Source organism: Heliconius melpomene, chromosome 1, assembly GCF_056956725.1.
Source record: "Heliconius melpomene rosina isolate 202511_hmr_F chromosome 1, ASM5695672v1, whole genome shotgun sequence".
Lineage (NCBI taxonomy): Eukaryota > Metazoa > Arthropoda > Insecta > Lepidoptera > Nymphalidae > Heliconius > Heliconius melpomene.
The window spans coordinates 12,977,450-12,999,090 of NC_140389.1; the positions used below are offsets into that span (position 1 = coordinate 12,977,450).

Sequence of the window (21,641 nt, forward strand, 5' to 3'; positions counted from 1 at the left end):
TTAGTTTTTATGATAAAATGGAAAAAAATGATCGACCTAGCACGTCAGGGACAAAAATATCGGTACTTTATAATCAACATAAAACAAAAGAATTGGACGACGACATTTTATAAAGAAAATAGCACTTTATCAAATAAAAAGACGCGTTTTGTATACTAAACTACTCTAAGAATTGAGAATGACTTTGACTCGCGTTTCGCGATCTGATCTATCATTTTTTGAACATGAAGCTAAAAAAATAGTTTCACAACACATACTTATGTTGACTGCAATCGTCCTGTTTGCCTACAATGTTGAAAGCCATTGTGTATCGATGTTCAATAATACCCTATCTTGAGGTGTTGTCAAAATTTTTATTTTATAACATAAGATGTCATTTCTTTATTTTTTTTATTTGTTAGACTTTATATTTTGTTAAAAAAATATTTATTTTATTATCTGTCTTTTTTTTATAGTATTATTTTCTTAAGAGTCATCCCATGTGGCCAAAGACTGAAATTGTGACTTTAAGTTACTTAAATCGTTGTGATGCGTAAATTTTAATAAAAAGCGATTTTATTTATATTGATTTTGTTTGATTTGAGGCTATTCATATAAACTAAAACATAAAATTGTTTTCTTCCTTTAAAAAACAGTCGGAATATGACCAATAAATACACTGGTCTGACAGACCCGACGTCCATATGTATGTTATAAAAAAGTCACGTCCATAGTTAAAGGTTAAAGACCATATTCTCATGTTCTAAGCAAACGTAAGTATTTTTTTATATTTCATTAGTTACTAACTACTAACCTAACCTAACTAAACCGTATGCATGCATAAATGCTACTGATAAATAATATTCTCGGAGACACATACTAGCTAAGTATTAGCTGGCTTGTATCCAACCGTAACTCGTCAACGCTTTACGCCCAAAGGGTTTTGTATGGACCTTTGTCTATTCATTGGTCTCGTGTTATTCTCTAACTGAACTTAGCTTCAGAAACTGCATTGCTGCAGTAAATCTTCAATAAACTGAGAGCTAACATTCGGATTTTCTATTTTGTGCGAATTAGTCGGTTAATTGAGAAAAGCTGATTGATACCTTACTGCTTGTTATTTACACGATGTTTAGAATTACAAATATAATTTATATATGACTATTTTGCCTGAAACAGTCTTATAGCTCCGATATCTACCCTAACACGAAAAAAACATTAAATTTCACATTAGTTACAGTGAATGTTAAAAAAAAATGTTCTATTTAATCCAGTAAGTAGCTCGTAACAGCCACCACAGTAATTAGAACCATTCAAATATTGTATTAAAGAAACAGTTTCTATTCTTTTGTAAATTTATCTTTTACTGTAGAGATTATTCTACAAATGCAAAGATTATCAAACACATCTATTCTATAAAATAATTAATATGATACGAGCTTCAGAATAAAATATAAAGCAGCTTTCATGAAATTGGAACAAAAAACACTGAAAAAAGCTGATTCCATTCTGACTTGGGGACAAATGAGAGGAAGGAAATAAGAAATATTAAACGTGACCGGAATGTCAAGACGCTTTCTATACATGATACCGAATTGTGCCATCTCACGTTTGGTTTATGTAAACCGTTGTACTTTTATGGAAATACGTATATTATAACGCATAACGAGATATCGGTACACGAACGCCGTATTATGAATGTATTCCGTTGTTTTCATAATAGTCAATATATAGTCTACATTGAGTCAAATGACAAAGCAAGAAAACTAAAATATTATTTTATTTTATAAATAAATATATGTAGTTGATGAATATTTACATATTAATAATATATTATTTTCAGTACGTATATATCTCCTTCGAATATTGAATTCTTGATAAAAACTGTTAATTCATTTTAATAGTATAAAATTAATTGTAACTAAAGATTGGATTATTCAGTGTTAACTTTAGTAAGTTTTAAGCATATTTAGTTAATTAAATAACGATAAAATAGTCTAACAAGTAGGCACTCTGAACGAGTAACGCGCGCAATGAAGTAATGAGCTAAACTTAAACGAGCTGTAAAATTTATATTACACGTAGCTTAAAAACTGGTCTCTGGAGGCATATTCAGATGCTGAATTCATTTTATATTTTATGCAAATATTAAAAATGATGAAATAATAAAATAATAACGCTTTTGTGGCACAACTGAAACTTGTTTAAGCATATACAATATGTATACTTATAGTATTGTTAACACAATGACCCTTAACTATCTTTCTTTTTATGTTTTTATATTTAATATTAAGTACGGTGTACATTTAACCATGATAGGATTACAGTAAATTCAATAACAGCATTGGACTGTTGTAAGTAAAAGCGATTGTGTTCCCGCTGACCCGAGCTGTGGAAAAACAAAAGAAACAAGAGTATCTAGACGGATCTTATATAATTTAGAGCAGTAGGAAGCTGATTAACGTCAGTTGGGTGTGGAGAAACTAGAAAGGAGGGTAGCAAACAGCAGGATTTATCGGTAATTGCCCTTAACCAGACATTAAATGCAATGTATTACACTAACGTTTCGTTACATTGTAGTGAATGTACTAGAACGGTACTTGAACAACGATATTGAGATATATATATTTTAGATAGATTTTGAAATTTGAAGCTCATCATTTTTATTATATATTAACAAATATAGGCCAGGTCTGTAAACGTGACAAATTGTGGGTTCTATTCCCACTCGGTTAAACTAAATATTTACCTAATAGTTTTATTTCCTCATTCTGATAACGAGCCAAAGCGCAGCGTCGCGTTCCACCACTCAACAGGCAATTTCTCTAGAATTCATTGGAAACTGGAGAACGGAAGTGTTTTATAGGAACAGAGCTTAACACTAGGTTCCCTGGTTCCTGTCTACCCTGCTATGTGCAGGATACAGCGTGAAGCTAATAGAAATGTAATATTACACCCATATTACAATACCTATTACAAAATTTGAGAGTAAATATCTCAAGATGACGAGGCCAGTGATGTAAGCGGCGCGCCGTACATGACTGCTGCAAATTTATTATAAGAAAACGTGACGTATCGATTCAGGTGAAGGTCTAATTTGTCTCTTATAATTTACTTAGAACTCCACCGTAAAGAATATTATTCACACATAATATAATATATTCCTGTCGAACTAGTTTCCAAAATTCCAGCAAAAGTAAAACACTCGTTAGAGAAAGCTCACTTTGTTTTAGACAGCGCATGTTGCTCGAAACGAAACTTTGTGAAAATATTGTGTTGGATATTAAACTCATGCTACTGGCACTCATGACACTGGTACCCATTCATTCATTCCTTTGCAGTTTGCATGCAACATGAGAATTTCGTGTTATATTATCTTTATTATTCATGGCCAACATAATGAAAGTCTAAGTTTTCATAATTTTTCATAGTACTAAATATGAAACTTAGTGCTTATAATGTAAGATCATTGTTTTGTATATTATAGAAAAATTTTGAGGCCAGTCATGGCGCAAGGGCACAAGCGTGACAGTGTAAACGCGACAGGTTGTGGATTCGATATCCATGCGAGTTAATGAATTTTTTTTTCATTTCTTCGCTTTGGTGTCGAAGCAAAGCGTGGCGATTAGTTCCATCACTCCAAATGCAATGCCTCCAGAATTCGGAAAGTGGAGAACGGAGTGTCTTAACAGTAGGCCTCTGTCTACCTTATTGCATGCAAGATAGCGTGAAACTGAAAAAAAGGTAATCTAAATTATAAAGTTTTATATTTGTAGTTATTGCTAAAACAAATGGAGCTACTATACTAAAACTTGTCTTATTTAGCTAAGGATTAGGAATTACTACTGTGATTCTTCCCAATCTCCCCCACCAAAGATTAGAGAACACCTTACGTAGAGCTCTAGAACAATTTTCCGTTTACGTAGCGGTAATTGTCTTAGAACAGGTACCAGTCGGACGAACGAGCGCACTGCGGTAGCCAACGCCGCATCTTCCACCAAAACCTTCGATACGGCACGTGCACTGAATTCTAATATCTGTACTGATTTTATTTTTCCTTGCCTTTTTCTTGATTCAACTATATAAGTAGTAATGGCCGTTCAAACGTGAAAAGCGCAAGATAAAACTATAAACTATAGTATAAGAGAAATTAATAAAAAGCAGTTTAGGTAGTTATACAGTTATCTATAATTCTTTAATTTCCATTAATTATGGACATTCCTTGCGAACTACTTTCTAAAGTACTGATTAATAATTCAAAGGTCCGAATCCAAATTCAGCAAAAACTTGGAAAAGTTTTTCCTGTTAAAGCACCTTACCTCAACCTGATCTTATCTTAGTAAATTGTCGTTTTTTGACTGTTTCTGATATCTCAGATCGTATCCGCTTACGTGTGTACCTACGTACTTTTACGTATATTACGTTATTTATTTATGTATATTACGTTTACGGGTTTATTACTATTTATGATGACATAACAATAAACATTTAATAGCATTAGCGAAAGTTATTATTTTAACAAAATATTTACACTACAAACGATGACTAAATAAATGGTATTGAATTATCTCTATTTATATTATACGTTCTGTTCGTTTATTACTTTAAAACTAAAGTATTTTGGAAGTAGTTAGAAAATGTTGAAAATTTTTTCGGGAGCACACAGAATAATATTAAAAGTAATTAAATTCACGAAGCACTGTAGTTAAGCGAAACACTAACAAGATTTTAAAGTCACGTGCTAAGTTAAGATGCTGCGGAGTCCAAATAAAATCGCAGCTTCCTATTCTAGATTCTATTTACATTCTCTGTCCGTCATACTTTCATAAGTTTAATTGTTTAAATTAATAATCTCTCCTTATTCCTGTCTGAGACAATATTGTTAGAATATAGAACGTAACCCTTCTACTGGTTCACAAGCATAGTGTTAAAAAGCTGCCATTTTTACATTGTTACTTCAGAAAGACTTTACACTTAACATCCGAAACAGAGCAAATGAGTTATTTAATCGTTTTTTCGCAAAGATTGTTTCATTTAAAGTTTTCCACTTCAAAGTTTGCCACTTCGGTGGAGCCAAGCCGCGTTAAGCAAAGCTTTTTCATACTTACATTTTTATATCAGGAATGGAATGTCACGCTCGGTTTCATCGGCGCTCGTCCGCCCGACCGCGAAAAGAACGCACAGACCGGTAATAGGTGGCGCCTTGCTCGATATTCGAGTCACGTTTAGAATTCCTTATATTTCGTCTTTTTCCACGGCCCCGAAAAATGTCATCGAATACGCATTTTCGTGTAATCCTCATAAGTCTCATAGCTCCGGCGTCGTTCGGGATGTACGCCGCCGCCGACACGCGATACCCTCCCCTTCCTCCAGCCCTCTGGTATGTACCATGTCGTGATCGCCATTTAAAGTGGCGAAGTTTTCTCCAATATCATAGTTAACAATAACGCTTTGTCACTCACACGTGACACCGTCGTACCAATAAAACCTTCAAACAAATGGTGTAAGTTTCAGGAATTTTCAACTTCCTGTAGCAGAAATGCTTCTAAAATTGTAAAATGACACATAAAATTTCGATCACATTTAACATAAGTACAATAGAATGGACTATTTAATCCACAACCCAAGAAATAAAACTTTTAATTGTTTCGAAGTCCATACGCTTAGCTAGTATGGACGGATTGGGGCACGTAAGGCTTTAGGACCGAATCCGACTCCTTATCGGAATAAGTCAGTACATGCACCTTGCACCGAGCGTCGAAAGTTTCCGACAACAGACCAACTAGTTTAGGAGCTTGGAAACTCCATCAGATACGTGAGCGAGCGATTACCTGCAGCTCCTCGTCGGGGCGAGTTGACATGTATCAGAGTGCCTTGCTGCTGTTTTGAAATTAGGTGCCTTACGAGTGTTGCACTAACTTGTGTAATGTTCTTCACTTTTCAAGGGAACTACATACAACACTAAGTGCTTGTTATCGCAACAATAGTTAGGCCTTAACTAACACTGCCATTTTCTGTTAAGTTTGTGAAATCGGGTAAATTTAAATAATATATGTTTTTTTAACTATTTCTTTAAAAGATAGAAAGATTATTACATCGTCGTTACCAGAGCGAGGAAATGAAAATGCCTGAGTTCCCTGAGTGGGAATCGAACTCACTACCGTCGTGTTAAAGTCGCACGCTTGTGTCCTTGTGCCACAATAACCTCATTACATTATTAGTACCAAATATGAATATTGAGAATGTTTTCATTAATTTTGTTACTCAAATAAAAGATTCTTAATCTATCTAACGTAAACCTGCCTGAGAACGCCATGGCGTCTGCCTGCGTCGCTGACGATATTTCAACACGTAGTGTGTCGTGTAGGCACTAACTAGCGAACACAGCTGGAGTTGCGGTGCAGTGACAATGTTTGGACGCCGCATCCTTGGGCCGCCGTGCGCCGCATCCGCAATGAGCCTGGACCTCCCCAGCCCAGCCCACCTCACTCCCCCGAACCGAGACCATCTAACACCCTAATTTATAGCAACAGCTAATTACCTACAAGAATCTGACTTACACGAACTCCGGACACCATCACGACCGTCTCATAATATATTGCACCTACTAAACTATTGGCTTTTACGTAGAAAAAAAATATAGCTATCTATATACGAATGCAATTTACACTTCTGTCAAGTCTATTATTCAAATCATTTCAGTTCATCTCGTATTGTGATTTTTAATTTGAACTTTTAATTGAACGTCAAGATCGGAGTGGTTTCCATAATTTTTAAACAAAGTTCCAATAGGGCGAAGTATAATTTAAGGTGTACCCACTCTCCGGCCACGCTCTTGTACACTGTTAAAATTTAATTAAGCTACTTTGTTCCCGAACCGAAAAGTAAGTAATTAATATGCGCAATGTGTATCGAGCTGAATAGTAGGAAAAGTTGGGTTATTTACGAGGCGTCAGTCCAGACTTTATATTCATAAAGCGCATTTAATTATTATGTTAACGAAACCTTCTTTTGAATAAAATATTAGACGCGGACTGTCAAAGAGAATCCAGTGTTCATTATTTCCAAGCGAAAATAAGTGGAAGCGTAAATTAGAAAAGTTATATAGTTAGTGATTACGTAGGCATGGCAAAAAACATGAAAAATGCATTCATTTATTCAGGGGAAAGTAGTAAAATACAAACGAATGTTTTGTTTTTATTACTACAGAGATCCCAGGGAGGTGTTTTCGCTACTAAATTATGCAGAAATCAATTCCTTTACCCGGACGGAGCCCCGCGCCGTTGCCTGCGATAAATAAATAATATAACTGTAATTGTAACCAAGTCTGGACCTGCAAAAATACCCACTTCACTTACCTTTTTATTTCTTACCATTCCCAGTTACAATTTTATTCTCTGTTTTAACCATCTTCAGAAGTTCGAGTGCTCACAGAGAGGGCAAGACGTGTTGACTCTCAATTATCATTTTGTATAATTAAAAATGAAAATACGTGGTAACATTTACATTTCGCTTTTTTTAACAAACACTAAGTTTAAAATTCAAATTACAAAATATAAATTTAGCATTTGCTTGGTGGGTTTTGTACTAACATCTTAATTCAGCCTTTTTTATCGTATTCTACATACATTATACTATAATAACAAAATTATTACAACCTGGAGGTTGGTTCAACTAACATATAAAGTATATAGTTGCTAATAGAAATTTGACGAAACGATACCTAGAGTCTACTTCCACATTTTGTGTCGCAGTTTTGTTTTTATCGTACGCGTACGAGATCGCTTTATGATCGGCCACAGCCATAACTAAGACCATAAAGACCGATAAAGTATTTATTTCAATTCCATTTGCGAGTGATGACGCGTATAAAGTTGGTGCGCCGTACGTGGGGGGTTGGAGCGTGACGTCAGCATTGGTGCTATATCGAAATCCAATCAGCGTTCTGTGATTGACAGCCGGTGCAGTCGGCGCTGGCGTCCGAGCATATATCCGTTATATTCACTTGACGGTATATGACGTGAAATGGACGAACCTAGTTGAGGTCTTGGCTTAACAAAAGCCTTTAAACGATACTACGTGTACAATGTACGTACAATATATCTACGTATGTGTCTATATATTCGCTACAAATACGCCTACGCCCCATACGGCCTTGTTTTATTTTGTTAAACCTCGAATTGTTCTGTCACAATATAACTTTTGCGAATTTGTGTTGAATCAAAAACTATAAAAAAATTGTTAAATTGGAATTTTGAGAAATTATCAGGATAATTATCCTGGTAATGAAGCATATCAGAAATACTTACATATGTTTTAGTATGTAGCACGAGAGGCAGAGGGAACCTAGAGTTAAAACTCTCCGGTCCCCACTTTCCGCAGATCTTTTGAGATATAGACAGATATCATTTATAAAGAGATATATAAAATAAGTCTTCAACAATAAATGTAAAAGTAGCGATCATTTAGAACTCTATTCAAATTGGCGAATAAAATAAAAATGGGCGTATTACAAAAGTAACATTCATAAGTAAAAGGCAAAATAAAACTTGTCAACTTTACCAAGCCCATTCGCCTGCATAGTATGATTTGTTATGCTTAATATCACTCAGAACGCTTATTGCTTTGCCTTTGTTCCTTAACTCTTTATCTAAAGTTTCTTTTCATATCTATTACTTAAGCACTATATTATCATTACTTATCTTTTTCTGGAGATATTTTTTTTATAGATACGGTATCGTCTTGCTCGTACAAGTTTAAGTAGCATTAAATTCTACAGTATCATCACTATTACAACTCTTCTAAGTCAATTTAAAATTTATGACAGGAAAACAAGGATAATGGTCATCATAAAATTGCGAACGACCCTCAGTGACGGCACGCACGAATTGAAATAAAATTTATCGATACGTAAAGTGCCCCGCGCGGGGCTGCTGGCGTCGTATGCAGACCTCGATTCGGCTTGTAACTAGATATTGAAGGTATAATTCGTTATAAATGTCAATTAAATTAGTAGGTAATTTTAAGCTTTCGACTAAACAATATGGCACTATAAGAAAAATATATAAAATAAATACAGTTAAATTATATTAATTAAAACTAATTTATACAATTTTAACGAAAATTGTTAATTAAGTCTTATAAATTATTCATCTTTCATCATTTTTTGAAAGATGAAAATAATAGTTTTAGTGTATCTAATAAAAATATAATTTAAAAGTTGGCAACATAAAAAATATGAAGAATGTGTATATGTACATCATGAAGTTAATATTGTAATTTTTGACATGGTAAGGCAGGTAATTGGCGCAAAAAAATAAAAAGAATGGCATCTCCCCATATGATATGTTACATATATTTATAAAAGATTTAACGGTTTTTTGTAGGTCAACGAGAAGTCAAAAAGCTTGAAAAACTCTACAAGCTCAAGTTTGCGAACGTATGGACTAATTTTGTATAAATTAAATGCAATTCTCTTAGTTAAACAAATAATCATATTAGTTCATGCAGGTGAAGCAGCGGACAGGTATCTTGTATATTCTATAATTTATTGCATTTTTTTATTAAATAATATTTGTATTTACACACCTCTGTCATTATACAAAACAATACATAACACGTCACGATATTGATGTTCAGGTTGATGTGATTATTAAAGTAAATAAATTACGCATTCCGTCTCCATAATTAATATAGATGTCGTTCTGCAATCTATTCTAATACTGTGCAGAATTAATTAGTTTATAATACGGCTTACAATTGCGTTACGCGGTATTAACGCACACGCCTATTTATATAATATACGTATGTTTTAATTAATAAAGTATGCAATAAAGTGACAGCCGATATTGATAATAAGATAAGAAACTGGAAATATAAAAAAAATGATGATAATAATAATAATAAATGTATATAGTTGGTGTTCTCCAATAATAGCGATTAGTTGGTGAAGTTTGAGCGGAACTAGAAATTCTTGGGCAGTTGTAACAAGTTGGGGGCAGCGCTGTCCGCGACGGCAATATCGGCAAGTTGGCCGGCCACAGCTGGCACCGCCGCCGATGTCTCAATAATCCTCAAGGTGCCCTCCTAATCGACTCTTCCTTAGTTCGGCACAAGTGTGACTAACTGATTAATTCTGCGTCTCCGTACGTGCCGACTCCGCACCATTATTGAACGATATTTAGACTGTTACAAGTGGAGCCGTACGAAAACTTCTTTTATTTATCTGTTGTCGAAGGCCGGCCATTACGTTCGATGGCGTCTAGTTTGAGATTGTAATTGCCGCTATTTTGTTAGATTGGATCCGTATTCGTTCACTCGAATGGCTCTGTTCTGGGCCGAATCCAAGGACATTTGCACGTCTCTATCAACTTTATATTTTTATTATATGTGTATAAATGATGTAAATATATTAATTAACTAGCGAACTCTCGTCACGCGTCGCGCACGCAAACTCTGGACATAATGAGTTATTACAGCGTTACTGAAGATAGCGAGCGCCGCTCTGATAAATAATTTAAAATAAACTATTCCGTTTTAACATTTAACGGTAATCTCGGATTACCATACAACACGGACTATATTATGGAGGGAATTTAAATGAACGTCGCATAAAAATTTATTTATAGGCAAAACGTTACATATTTGTATTCGAATTGAAATTGGTGTAATAATTTCGTTGTTACAATAAAAGTAAACGATACAGTATTTTCTTTTATTACTTCAGCTATTCTATACGCTCAAGGAAAATGATTCTTGTTTATACAAAACCCAATCAATTTTCATGTCCATTGTAATGCGATAGGTAATCGTGTTTTCGGAAAGTGGATTACTCGAGATCGGTGCGCTAATGCCGCTGTGCCATGTAAATAAGATTTAAGTCTTTGGCTACTTCAGATTATAGCAAATAGGATTATATGCGACTAACGCTTTGTAACGTATGTAAAGAAAAACTATTAATGTTACATATTGTATTGCGAAATTTTCATATTATTTTTATTATATTTTTCTGTTTTTTTTTATCAATAGTAAGGACAAAATAAAAAAATGTAACAATGATAAAAAAGATGGTAACCATGCTCAAAAAAATTTTTTTTTTAGTGATTAAAGGTGTCTTAGGTGCAAGCTATACTATATTATTTTAATTTTAAATATTGTTCATATTACAGCACATCAAGTTCTGCACATAAATATAACATGTTCAAAGTTTGCAGAGTGAAATAATATTTATTTTACAGAAACGGACGCTTAAAATGGCTATTTAACAAACACAAATACGATTGAGTTTAGTTCTACAGTATAATAGGCAGCATCGGCTGATGATAAAATAGATATCTAATACTAAATATACTATAGAGTATTGCTTTAAGGTGGTTAAGTCTGTGAACAAAATAAACTTATAATACAAAGGAAAGCTAATTCCCTCTTTAAACCATTACAAAAGAAATCAATGCTAAGCAATTTACAAAGGAGGCATCAAAACCTTCTATTGAAAGCTCCGTTCGTATCATCGCTTCTTAGCCGTACCCCTTGCCGTGTTAATTGGTGTATTCTTGCCTCTCTCTTTCCGATTGCTCTATCTTTTGATTCAGTGGAGGGGGAGGCGGTGGAGAGGTTATAGCTTGATAAACTAGGGGGGGTATCGCCAATAACTTACTCTATTGTTTGTTGACCGCCGACTTAATAACTTTACGAAATTTATTATATCTTTCTATCTATATTGCTCTACATTTTACCTCTATATTTATTTTTATTTTATCTAGGAGTTTCTATGACTTTTTTCGTTATAAAAAAAACAACGTCAAGCTTTTGGAAAATCACGTATTTTTTAAAATAGTAAAATATTTTACATGAAATAGCCAAAAGTCAATCGTATAAAAACCGATGGCTATACTAACAAAATTCGACGCGCACAAATATTTTCATTTTAATAAAGCCTATTAGCAGCTTAATTGCATGCCTCATTCTAGCTGGGATAGCGTACAACGAAAGCCAATAAATAAATTGGCATGCAGTTTGCGGTCGGCGTCATTAACTATGGCTGACGAAACGCCGGCACCTCGTAAATCATATCTAATGCCGGCGAAGGTCCTCGTCACCATTATTAAACACCAAGATTCTCATGCCGGCCTATTTGTTATAATTACTTATTACTGTGAAATAAACAAAATGTAGAGAAACATTTGACACTGCCAATCTAAATTACAGTGCCGATCCATAATTCTGAAATTATATTTGAGAAAATATTAATTACTGTAACACCTGGTTAGTTAAATCAGCGCGACATTGAGATGATGTGAAGGTCATTTAAATATGTCTTCTACCAAAGGTTATCTGGTCTGATCGTCTTTGATGACTTAATTACTCACATTCAGCACTTCGAAGACAAGAACATATTTCGGAAGAGAATTTTTAAAGTCTCATTAATTACTTATATTAAGAGAGTAGGTCTGAGGCCAGACATAGCGCAAATGCACAAACGTGAGATCGTAAACTCGACAGGTTGTGGGTTCGATTCGCACTCGAGGAAAATATTTCATATAATTACTAGGCGGTGTTGTGTTCCGCCATTCATCACGCACTGCCTTTAGAATTTGGCAGAATATGGGAAACGGAAATGTCTACACTAGGTTCTCAGGTTCCCTCTGCCTACCCTTCTATGTACAGAATACACCGTAAAGATAAAAAAAATAGTACTTATAGATCTCTTGTTACAACGAGCTTTCAATATTAAAGAACTCTCAAGAATACGATAACATCGTCTGTCGTATTCGACGCCACAGTTCAATGTACCTACCATAGTGCATTTTAACGGTATTTTGAGATTACGATCAAAAAAGCGAGTAGCATCTTAAAGTAATTAACAATTATTTTGTTATCCTCCAGCGCGTAATGAACATAATTTGCTGGTATACAGAGACGCGAGACGCAGAGGCGCGGCGGGGGATGTCTCTAGCTAATTGAATTTAACAACATCGGGAAATAACTGGGACTGCAGCGAAACTCTTTCTGTAAATCGTGAATACTGGAGGGTTGCTTAATTGCGCTGTCGTCTTATATTACTCCGAATAATTTAAGAGCCCTTCCTCCAGAACGGAAAGAATACAAAACTCTAACATTAGATTATTTTTAGATAGTCGTTTGTGATAGGCCAGTAGTGACGCAGTGGTGTAAGTGTGTAAACGCGAAAGGTTGTGATTTCGATTCACACTCGAGGAAATTAAATATTTAGTATTTTTATTTCTTCGCTTTGGTATCGAAAACACAAACGCGGCGTTGAGATCCACCACTCAACATGCAATCTTGACGCTAGGCTCGTTCTGCGTACCCTACTATATCTATGAAACTGAAAAAATACCTCATGTGTATAAACGTGATTGCCAAATAAAATAGCTATATTTAAACGTTTGTAATAGAACACGGAATAGTGCGAAGCAATCACTCGCCCCAACTTGACACAATACGCGGTGCTCCACTCGAACTGTTCTCCCGTAGTGTGAGAACGAGTCCAATTTCCCGGATTTCGTATCGCGAGCGACGTACAAAAATTGCTTTCCTGAACGTGAAAATATAGAGAAAAAAAAAACACCAATGCTATGCAAATTTCTGTAAAGTCATTCGAAGACGTGCGTTTGTATTTCTCGAGCAAGGGTAAGAGGGTAAAGAAGGCGAACAATTGTCGTCGAGGAATTCCTTTATTTTGCGAGAGGGATATTGCGCGTCGGGTGCAGGCGCGCAGCTGTTCACCGTCGACCGGCGCCCGGCGTACCAGCCCGCATCAGACGCTAGCAGCGAGTACCTACCACTGACAGCCTTGCCTGTGATTACGAGCACATCGAATTAACTTGTGCAATCGACTATTTTAATCCCAGAACTCTATTTACGAATCCCTCGTCGTGTTTACGTAGAATTTGTCGATCTTGCCGAGAACTCGCACGTCTCGTCTCGTCTTGGCTCAGGTCAAGGCTCAATTTAAGCGTAAATATAAAATAAATAAGATTCTGTCTGTATCTCATTGCTTGATGCTTATCTTATTTTATGATTGCGAAAACTAGGACGAAGCACTATAATGGGGGGTTTTCCTCGAATTTCCTAAAAGAGGTATCGCAATATACTTGTTCTTTTGTATATTTTTATTATAGTGATGTGCTCATATATTTTCTATATTAGCAAAATATTATGAATATGCTTATTATATGTATTGCGGGGAAACTAAGCTGCATAATGTATTTACCGAAACCCGCTGAGACGCTCGTAATATGTACATACGTATGTGTATTATGATTACTATAGACACGAAATATGCTTACTGGAACTGTTTTAGATTGCAATATTGGCAAAATATATATTTTACATATACTATATGTATAAATACATATAGTTATGAGATAGGAACTTCTCAGTAGGTTCTACATAAACAAAAAAAAAATTTTTTAATGAATTTACATTACCAATATATATTACACCAAAATATTTTTTTATATTTTACGCATTCCCCAATTTTCATATGAGTTTAGTCGCTAAAACTTGAAAATCTTATTTGCAGGTTGCGCTGCCACCTTGTGTCTAGGAGATAATTTGCGAAAAGGTAATGATGCTTTCATAATGTTACTAGTTTTATTTTAATATTACTACTGTACTTCATCACCTAATTTTAAATAATTTTAGAGCCTCATTTAATGTTTTAAATGAAAAAGAAATTATGTATCATTTATTTATTTATTACACAAGCTTTATTTTTAACCATTACAATATACTAAGGATATTTATAAAGTTATAGTAATTCCACGTTTAGTTTTATATTCATACAAAACTTATTAATTTATAAATAGGATGGATGTTAGCTATTTAGGTCGCAACGATTCAGTAGTGCCATAGTGAACGAGTCCTAAGGATCAATTTGTATTCACGAGCGTGGGGCCAGGTACCGAACTCTATAGGTCCCCAACATTTTATCATTTTTATCCCACATCAGCCTAGATTATCCTCACACTTATCGCTTATTATATTGTAGTCAACATTTTAAATTTCAACGAATCACGTAACGCCGCGTGATAAGCGAAAGCCGACTCCGTGTAAATGCAAATGCAAGGCGAGGAGAGTGCATAGAAAAAAAGAAAACGTGACAACAAGAAGAGTCAACATTTTAAATAGTATATATCTATCCTACATTTATTTAAATGAGGGAAAACCAATGAAAGAATACTTCGTTATCCACCTTCTAAGTGGACCGATATCGCATAGAAATCTCCATGTATAAAACAAAACTAAGTCCTAAAAATGTTTATAAATGTATACCTAAATACTACAAGTAATTTAACAACAACACATAATATATCGTACATTTGAGAATCGATCATCATATATGACATAGCAAAGATATATTATCAGTGAATCACCAACTTTCCTAATTCGAACGTTTACCTGAGCGATAGTGCCGCGGCAGCAGTACCAGTGCCGTCAGTGTCTATCCTCTCCCCACTCCACGGGAGCAGTCCTAATAACATGCCACAACTCATACTGATTTATACGCTCTCGTTATAATTGTGCGCTCCGCTGGCGCGCCGCTATTGCCCGTCGTTGCAATTTTCATGCGAGAGACCCGCTACAACGGATTTATTCTTTCTGGTAATTTGCTTCTAACTTTCTTGCGTATTGCTCGAGTTATTTAATTTAGAGCTAATGGAGCTTTGGAGGTTGAATACGTTTTGTATGTTGGGATGTTTGTGTTCGTTTGATGGGGTAAGGTTCCTAGTGTTAGGAAGTCGTCAATGATTACTTTTTGCTTAATGATTTTAGGTTGTGGTATTTAAGGTTATTAATGTTGTTATTTTTACATTTACTATCTTCGATAACAATTATTTTTAACTATGGCTAGAAACTTCAGTTTTTTTTTGATGATGATTTTGCACAAAAAATATACATAAACTCCTACGCGGCACTTTAAGCACACTCAGTACGCTATATTGACTTGCAATGACCGTGCTAATAGCAAATGATTATAAATTAATAACTTCAAAAAATCATGGAAAAAAATATAATTTTGCACTACCTAAATGAATATTAAAATGGATTAAATACTTAAAGATGAGGGTGATAGAGTGGCTGCAGCTAAAATCGTTCCAATAAATATCAAACTATGTTAATGGCTCTCTAAAATTGTGTGAAGGACGTCTTAAAATAATGTAAATATTTACAGCCACATGACTCATACAGTTTCCCTCCAAGCGCTGCACGCTGGCGTTCGTGTAAATTACGAAATGAAAAATATGTTTTTTTTTTGTATATTCATAAATTCTCATTTAGCCATTTCAATACTCTTAGACAACAGCTGCGTGAAAAGAACTCAAAATATCACATAATTGTTTTTGTTTCTATGACGTTATATGTTCTAACTTTATACTTGAAAAATATTGGCAAACCCAATTTTACGGTCTTATCCGTATAGTGCTATATCAAATGCTCTTGAAATTTTAATGTAACTAATTTTAATGTAACAACTATTAGTAGAGGCTTGCAGGCGTATGTATTTTGATTACATTTAGACCTTACAATTTAGAACTAAATAAACCACAAATAGTTTAAACTGTTTAACTAAACTTGAGCAGTTTCACTCTCCACAATGGGCGAACTGTAAACACGGCCGACTTACCGCTTTTTAACTCCCCGCTCCCTAATTGCGGACTTTGAAACAATGCAATCAATTGTCAACTTTTATTTGAGTTATCTTCTAAATAAAAAAAACAAGCAACCAATCGGTGGGGCTTGGATTTCTTGGAAGCCAAAGTTTGAAGGTGAGCCAGCGACCGTTTTCCTAATAGGGAAGAAAAATACGTTAATGTACCCTCAGATCCCGAAGACAAATAAACCTAAGCAGACACGAGCGAAATAAAAGCACGGTGGCACCGACATAAATAACAATGATCTGGTGGAACGAGTCACCGCGGGGCCGGAGGTTAGGCGTACCTTTTTATTGTCTTCCAACTATTGCTTAGGTCACGAAACTTATCATTTAAAATAATATTTTATCATAAAATGACCACATCTTAGCAAATCTCCGTCACACAACGCTAATTAAGCTAATATTATTGTAATAAACTTACAGGCACATCATTCTAATTTGCATTTTTAACTTTAAAAATACTTCATGTTAAAAGGCTAAACCAAGCATTAATATTATTCCAGTAGAACACAACACTCGCATACAATCAGATATTACCCGACTGCGTCACAATGAAGCTACGAAAACATTCTCAACTCAACATTGAACTTTGCACACCAAAGCGGAGAAATATAGTTCATTAATTTTCGAGTGAGGATCGAACCTAACACTACCTACCCCTACCGGTAACAGTCTGACGCTGTCGCACTGCGCCACGATGTTCCCTTTACAAGGGATTTATTTCAATTTCAATTAGTATTATGCAGTAGTTCTTGTATATTTAAACATTTTTTAATAGAGTTGTGGTGCAATATCGAAAAAAATCAAACTCGATTGATATAAATGGATAAAACGTTCCTGTTCAGTTCAGCAGTTCATACAGCCGGAAGTACTCATTGTTGTAGAGTTGGCATCTTTACAAGGATAGTTTATGTAACCTGGCCAAACGCAATATTTAAATAATAATTATAAAAGTTTATAGTAAAGTATATACTAAGTATAAGTATATAATAACACTTCATTTTGATTTAATTGTTCTATAATAAATGTCAACGTAATAAATAATGTCTTTAACTGTATAAAAATTAGGTAAATTTAAAAATTCAATCACTTGTTCAAATAACAGAATTAAATTAAAACTTTTTAACTTCCAAGTGCTTAAATTTATTCTAATTAGAGAGGTCTAAGAAACTTGTAAGTGTTTCCTTATCGCTATATTTATACAACCCTGATGGATAAAGAAACGGATTCCTGTATTTTTTGTTTATGACAAGTTGTTAGCTTGTCATAATCTTCCCTTTCAAAACATTGTTATTTTTAATTAAAGCACTTCAGAATAATAAAACTTATAATAAAAGAGGGCCAGAATTAAGGCAATTGTACGCAACGTTTATCGCTTAAACCGGGAATATCCAGTTCCGAAATCCTTTCATTTCGCCTCTGACATTTATGAATATTGAAACGTAACAGAATACTGTTGTTATTTCAATATTTGAAAATTCATTCTATATTTAAATGTTATAACTTCATTATTTATCTTAGTTATTTCGCAAATATGAGCATTGTGTTAAACTAAACTATGTGAAATAGACATATAAGCTAAACATATAGAACGCGATTCATATGAAATAAAGTATTTTTCACATACATATTACACACACATATTCCGCATGTGCTTACTTTGCTTAAGCGTCTTTGGCCATGATCAATGATCTATTAACCAAGTATATGTCAAATATTTGAACTCGCTTAAAAAATTATGTGCGCAGCAAAAATTTGGCATAAGGTTTTATTTATTTATGAGTAGCGGAGTTCAACGCCGCGCGTTGCCTCAACACCAGCCCCGGCACGACTGGCCTCATAAAACAATATTGGTTAACAAACTGGTAATGTCAACTTAAGTTTTAGACAAAGTTTGTCAATAGTGAGTACAAATGCAATTATTTTCTTAACGAATCAGAGTAAAAAGTAGACATGGACGTTTCAGTCGGAATGTTCAGGTAGCCACGAAATCGAGTTGTTGATAACGAGGACATTGCAATTAAGTCGCGCCGCCGCCGTGCCCCTCTCGACGTTTCGGGGCCCGCGCCCGGTGGAAACAATAAAATTGTCTCTTGCATTATTTTTGGATCAAATTGCGCATCGTTTTTCAATAATTCGATACTTATTCTGATTTTTCTTAATTTCATTTTCAGTTCACAATTGAGTAAGTATAAATGTAAATATTTTTCATTTATAATTGTGTACATTTTATTACGTGTATAAATCTTGTAAGCGTAACTTCGCTTGTACAAATTTATCTTACTTAACTTATCTGTAGGGTTGTATTGTAACATATAACATTAAGCAACAAATATTATAAGTCCACTTAAAATTAAATTATTATACAATTCAGCAGCAAGAAATAAGACAAATATAATTTACAATTATCGTAAAAAACTGAATCACAGACAGATTTTCAGCATATTGGCATCGCAAATTCATAAACGACTATATAATCACTTAGAGGTCATTTAAAATGTTTGCCTGTCAATTGAATGATCAATATGTTTTTAGCAAATAACAGCCCCACGGATGGCCATAAAAGTTAGAAACCGCAATATCACTACTCTACTGATATTACATTCCCGTCCCCGGCGGCTGAGCACTGTCGTCATGTAGGCCGCCCCCTCCTCCACTCGCCGCTCGCCTACCAAACTACGAGTACAGTCCCATAAGGTAATGAATTCGACCACATCTACACATACAGGCTGAAATTTTCTCTAGCAATTTATACGATACTAAATATAAGGGTTTTGCTTTATTAGTTTGAGGTTTTCTTAATATATTTTTATTTCTCTAAAATAAGAAAGATATATTTATTGAATCTAAATGAAATGTAATAATTTTCGCTATAAAACTTTTAGTCGTTGTACTGGTGATGTGCCTATTTCTAATTAAATAGTTTTTTATGGCCAAAGTAAAAATTTAAAAAAACAATAGAAAAAGAACGCTGAAGCACAAATATTTGATGGTCCAAACAAGTTGTCAAATGGGAAACAATCGAAACGTTTTGTTGGTTACTCTCAGAGGACCGACTAAAATGTTGCATGTGATTGCTACCATAAATCGATTACGTAACGAAAGCAATGTCACTCCGATTCATTGCAATTCGTCCAGATTGGAGAGCCCGCTCGTAATTTATGAATTTAATGAAGATAAAACGGAAACACTGACCAATAATTTCATTACGAGACAAATAAACATCGATCAATGTTTAAATTTACAATAGAATTATAATATATGTTAAGAAAAAACAACATGAAAATGTACCACGATTCACAATGGCTCTTCGAGATTCAGATTTTTAAACAAGCGATTTAGATAGTAGGTGTAAACTTTAACCAGTTTCCTCAGCGAGTGCTTCGACGTAGTATCGGTTAAGTACCCATGCTTTAAATATCTCGCCGGCGCCGCTTTTACTAACAAATCGCGACTGCAAAGTTTCGTAATGGATGCCAAATACAGCGTCCATTTTTAAAAATTGCAAAGTAAGCACATTTGCAGACGTGTAAAGTGCAGGGAGAGGAGTTACTATGTGGCCTGCTCCCGGCCGGAGAGTAGAGACTAATCTTTTAACGCGTCACAGTCGCACGCACATAAATTGTAGCTTACGAGTCGCCACCTATGGATTCCTGATGTGAATTATATATGATGGTCAAACAAGTGATATAAGAGGAAAAATAAATGATCGTCCTACAATTTATTTTCCTTTTCACTATAAAAATAAAATGTATTCGCCCCGTGAAAGAAATTAATCTTGCAGCGAGATTGTAATCTTGTTCTTAACTTTCAGGTTAGTCTTCATTATTACGTTTCACTGTTTCCGGTCGGCAGATTTGATTTATGGCTTTAATTTGGCAAGGTTGGCGACGACGGGCCGAGACATGTCGGAGTGTTTTCAAGGAGCCATCGTGCAATTGTTTAATTAATCTTAGGCTACGAGCGTCGAGTGCCACGAGCGCCGCGAGCGCCACCAGCGCCGCGCTCCTGCGGGTGCACTACACTTGGCCAACTTTAAACTCGTTAAAAGTTCCTTTGAAACATTTGGCGCCTGATAAGCCGCAGTCAGACTCGCTTTCAAGATTGTTAACTTATCTGCTGTTATAATTAAACAGATTTTAATGTGCCATTTCTCGCTAATATCTATTAGAGTTCGAATTAAATCTACACAAAAGCTTAATGCTTAGTAATATTCACTAATAAGTGCTTTATAATCACAATTGAGCAGTATATTAAGATATACGTACTACCTAAGCGATCCCTAAACATACGTACACAACGAGGTATTGGAGTGAACAAGGCTCATTCCACGCACACAAGATGGCGGACAATGGCCCTTAGCGGATAATTACTCAAATAGATTGCCCATCGGGGCATTGTCTCTGTGTGCTGCGTAATATAGGAAGGTTACTGACTTGCATGTTAAGCATTCGTACTAAATTTGTCCTTCCTTATACGTTCATTATCTCACAAAAATAGTTATTCCGCTCTGTCCTCTAACTAACAAGTAACCACTTACCTTAATTGTGTCTCCACGCTTTCAGTCAAGTCAATTTTCTTAATTGCATTTCTTGTGAAATGTTTTATTTAAAATGTGTAACTATATGTTTTGTTTTAAAACGTTAAAACATATACCCTACCTTTAATTTACACTTTTGTATATGGGGTGCGTTACAAATGTAAATTTAGTTGATTTCCCAATTTAGTTATTTTTATGACCACAATTTAAGTAAATTTAGTCCGATGGAACATAGTTAGCCTTATTTTTGGCACTCAAAACGAGCTGACAATTTTTTCGTCGGTTCGCATTACGTACCTTTAATCAGACATTTCGATCAACACGTCCTCGCTCGGTAATATAATTACAGTTAACAGCAGCACGGCGACGTTATCGCGCATATAAATTAGAGCGATTTACATTAAAGCGTCGCGACACGGACCCGGCTATTATCGTGAGTGA

At 34.8% G+C, this 21,641-nt stretch overlaps 1 protein-coding gene across 1 annotated transcript in view; it reads left to right on the forward strand.

Moving 5' to 3' along the window:
• mbl (splicing regulator muscleblind) overlaps positions 1–21,641 on the forward strand; it is a 198,570-nt gene that overhangs the window by 65,077 nt on the left and 111,852 nt on the right. The window contains exon 2 of the mRNA XM_085187730.1: positions 14,525–14,566. The gene's annotated coding sequence lies outside the window, so the exon portion shown is untranslated. The remainder of the gene's footprint in view (positions 1–14,524; positions 14,567–21,641) is intronic.